Source organism: Myotis yumanensis, unplaced genomic scaffold (assembly GCF_028538775.1).
Source record: "Myotis yumanensis isolate MYYU_CA2020_CCGP unplaced genomic scaffold, mMyoYum1.0.hap1 SCAF_23, whole genome shotgun sequence".
Classification (NCBI taxonomy): Eukaryota; Metazoa; Chordata; class Mammalia; order Chiroptera; family Vespertilionidae; genus Myotis; species Myotis yumanensis.
This window is the reverse complement of record NW_027223774.1, coordinates 1,329,403-1,334,035: the sequence shown is the minus strand read 5'-3', so window position 1 is coordinate 1,334,035 and position 4,633 is coordinate 1,329,403.

Here is a 4,633-nt window from a genome sequence, read left to right as displayed (position 1 = left end):
ACATCAATGAGAGAGAAGCATCGATCAGCTGCCTTCTGCATACCCCCAACTGGGATCTTCAGTCCACAGGCGGACGCTCTATCCACTGAGCCAAACCGGTTAGGGCCGGAGAGAGGTTTTTATGGGAACCGGAGGCAAAGATGGCTTCCTGTCCTCCCACATACAAGCAGACTACATCTTTTCCACCGGACAACCAGTGCATCCTGGCTGCCTCTCACCCCTTGAGCCAATTCAGCAGAGACAAGGTTGAATCGTATACTGTGAGGGGCAGAAATTGAATAGGTTGGGGACCACCTACAAGGAGAAGAAAGAGGGATCCTGCTCTGTGGACCATGATGGTTCTGTCCTGAGGAGAGAAAGCACGTGCTGACCAGGCTGGGAGCTGTCCGCCTGGGCACCTGGGAGCTCACATTGGAATGCAGTCTGTCCTCCTTCCCAGAACTGCCTGTCACCATGGAAGGACGGACAGCCTCGGGGTCCCAGTCCTGGAGGCACCTGCCCTGTACAACCCGCAGCCCCTATTACCTGTAAACACTCTCTGTAACTATCTCCCCCCCGCCCTGCTGCACCCTCTGTCTGCATCGCTTGTAACCTGGGATGACTATCCCGTGCCCACTTTCCCAGGCCTGTAATTCCTACTTCCCCACTCGATCTGGTCCTTCTACCCAATATAAACAGCTGGCTTGTGGTGGGGTGCAGAGCAGATGGTAGTGGATGGCCTGCTGTTCCCCCATCCTGCCGGCGGGATTGGAATAAAGGCTCATATAGGATTCAACCCCGTCTCTGCTGATTTGGCTGAAGTAGTGACTAGCAGCCCGGACCCCTTGGTGGTCCGGTTACAATATGAGCGTTTATGCCAGTAATGCCGGCAAGTAGGGGAGAACAGCAGGTCACCCACAGACATCTGTTCTCTGCCCCCCACCCCTCCATAAGCCAGCTGCTTGTACTGGGTAAAAGGACGAAGGTTACACGGGGAAGTAGGCGAAAGGAATAAGAAGGGGCATGTAGCCCTGACCGGTGTGGCTCAGTGGATAGAGCGTCAGCCTGCAGACTGAAGGGTCCCAGGTTCGATTCCGGCCAAGGGCATGTACCTTGGTTGCGGGCACATCCCCAGTAGGAGGTGTGCAGGAAGCAGCTGATCGATGTTTCTCCCTCATCGATGTTTCTAACTCTCTATCCCTCTCCCTTCCTCTCTGTAAAAGAATCAATAAAATATATTTTTTAAAAAAAGAAGGGGCATTCAAAATGGATGTAACGGTGACAGTTTACAGGCAACGCCTGCTGGGGGTTGGCAAAGGGCTGGCGCCTCTGGTTTCTGCAGCTGGGTTGTCAGTCTTCCCGTGAGAACAGGCAGCTCGGATGGAGAGGACGGGCCCACGTCCAGGTGAGCTCCCAGGTCCGCCTGCAGCTCCCCGCCGGGGTAGGATGTGCCTTTGATCGGGACAAAAACAGTCACAGCTGCCCTAACCGGTTTGGCTCAGTGGATAGAGGGTCAGCCTGCGGACTCAAGGGTCCCAGGTTCGATTCCGGTCAAGGCATGTACCTTGGTTGCGGGCACATCCCCAGTGGGGGGTGTGCAGGAGGCAGCTGATCAATGTTTCTCTCTCATCGATGTTTCTAACTATCCCTCTCCCTTCCTCTCTGTTAAAAATCAATAAAATATATTTAAAAAAGAAACAGTCACGGCTAACAGAGCGTCATTCATATTTCCTATACTAACGGCTGGCCCCCCGCGTTTTATTCTGCTCCTGACTGACCATACAGAATCCACGGAGGCTTCTGACTCGGTGCATCTGAATGAATGGGCAGAAGGTCATGAACGCATCCCGGGGAGAGCGGACCAGAATCGGTGGCCATTTGGATCGGTGGCCGCTGGTCATCACAGACACGAGTTCTCGCCTCGGGACACAGCCTGAGCTCCACGGCGTCTGCAATCGTGTCGCCAAACTAGCGGCCGGTGGCAGGCAAAGCTCTCCAGACACGTGGGGACCGCCGCTGGGAACTGAAGTCGTCGTCTCGCGGCGCCACTCGCGGCGGCCAAACACCTTTTCAATAGCCCGGGACGAGACTCTACCGCCCCCAGCCCTGGGCGGCGGAGGAAACTACAATGCCCAGAGTGCAACGCGCCAACCGGAGCAGCGTGGAGCCAATGAGCGGCTAGAACAGGGGCGTCTTCGGGCGTGCCCATAGCGTGAGGGCGGGACTTCCGGCAGCCTCCTCCGGGCGGCTGTTTTGATCTCGCCAGTCTGTGCGTCGCGTCAGAGTCTCTGTGGGGCCCGGACGCCCCCGCGGGGGCGCCGAGGGAGTTGGCGGGGGGCTGGGGAAGGGGTCCCCGCGGTGCAGGGCGGGTCCGAGGCTGGGCGGGAGGTGCCGGGCGGGGTCGCTCTCCCGGATGGAGCCTCGGGGCTTCGCCGAGTCCGCGCGCCCACAGAGTCCGAAGGCGGCGTCCGCGCCGAGGCGCCCGGCCCAGGTGAGTGCAGCCCGCGTGGGGGCGCCCGTGTCCGGGGCCCTGAGGGGCGACACCCGCTGCGACGGGGGTGACCGGCGGGGGGGGGTCCGCAGGGAGGAGACGCGCAGGGTCCGCGGAGCCGGGAGGAGCCGGGAAGCGGAGGCCACGGAGACGCTGGCGGCGGAGCCCATGGGGGCAGCGGCCCCGGAGACACCGCGGGTGCGGGTCCTCTCTGGTCGCGCCACGCAGACCTCGCTCCCTCCGTCCTCCCCCCTCCTCCCCGTCCACGACCTCGCCCCTCCTCCCTCCGCCCTCCACGTCTACCCCCCTCTTCCCTCCTCCTCACTGAGGAAACATTTAAAATGCATCCAGGAGGCCCTGACCGGTTAGTCCAGTGGTTAGAGCGTCGGCCCCCAGACCCCAAGGTCGCAGGTTCGAGCCTCCGTCAGGGGCACCTGCCTCGCTTGCAGGTTCCCCAGTCCCGGTGGGGCCGCCAGCCCACGGGTCTCTCTCGCCCGGATGTTTCTCTCTCTCTACCCCCTCCCTCCTAATCTCTCTCTAAATATCAAAGGAAAAGATATCCTCAGATGAGGGTTTTTAAAAAATATATATATTTTATTGATTTTTTACAGAGAGGAAGGGAGAGGGATAGAGAGCAAGAAACATCGATGAGAGAGAAACATCCATCAGCTGCCTCCTGCACGCCCCCCACTGGGGATGTGCCCGCAACCAAGGTACATGCCCTTGACCAGAATCGAACCTGGGACCCTTCAGTCCGCAGGCCGATGCTCTATCCACTGAGCCACACCGGTCAGGGTGAGGATTTTTTTTTTTTAAATTTTATTGATTGAGTTAGAGAGAGGAGAAAAATATCAATCTGTTCCATGTATTGAACATTCATTGGATGATTCTTGTATGTGTCCTGACCTGGAATTGGACCAAAACCTTGGTGTATCAGGATGATGCTCTAAGCAGCTGAGCTACCTGGCCAGGGCCCCCGCCTAAATTTTTTTTTTTTAATAAATATTTTTATTGCCCTAACCAGTTTGGCTCGGTGGATAGAGCATCAGTCTACGGACTGAAGGGTCCCAGGTTCGATTCTGGTTAAGGGCATGTACCTTGGTTTTGGCCTCATCCCCAATAGGAGATGTGCAGGAGGCAGCTGATCGATGTTTCTCTCTCATTGATGTTTCTAATTCTATCCCTCTCCCTTCCTCTCTATAAAGAAAATCAATAAAATATATTAAAAAAATATACACATTATTACTGATTTCAGAAGAGGTTAGAGAGAGATAGAAACATCAATGATGAGAGAGAATCATTGATTGGCTACCTCCTGCACACCCCCTACCATGGATCGAGCCCACAACCCAGGCATGTGCCCTTGACTGGAATCGAACCTGGAACCCTTCAGTCCACACGCCGATGCTCTATCCACTGAGCCAGACCAGCTAGGGCTATATTTTCTTCTTTCAACTTTGACGGAGAAAGAGGTAGGAATCAAGGATGCCTTGATAATTTGGTTTTGGCAGCCAGAGGTATGGAAGCACCATCAACTGAGATGGGAAAGTCCGCAGTAGTAGGAGTAATTGTCATTGGGGATATGAGTTTTATTTTTGGTTCATTAAGGGTATGAGATGCTTCAGAGAGCAGTTCGTGGGCATCTGTAACTGAGGAGGAGTTCAGGATGGAAGTTTCTCTCAAATGCAGTGGGGAGTGTATGGTCAGGCAGGCGCTGTAGAGTGCTTTCCTATGGGGAATCCTGGTCATGATGATAATGGTGATCTTTCTGTTGTTAATCCTCACCCACGGACATTTTTTTCCATTGATTTTTAGAGAGTGGAAGGGAGGGGGATAGGCAGCGATGGAAACATCCATGTGAGAGAGATACAATGATTAGTTGCCTCCCACACACGCCCCAACTAGGGCCTGGGATCTTGCCTTTGACTGGAATCAAACCTGAGTCCCTTCCGTCCGCTGGTTGATACTCTATCCACCGAGCCAAACTGGCCTGGGCAATCATTGCAATCTTACCCCGGGAAGAAGACGGTGGGCCTGAGGGCAGGGTTTTCTCTTAGAGTCCGATTGGGGGAGGGGGGACTCACAACACAGATTAGGGACACAAGTGGTCATGTAGAGGGTGGGGAACGAATATGGTTCAGCAAGTGGCCAAGGCCTTCGAGG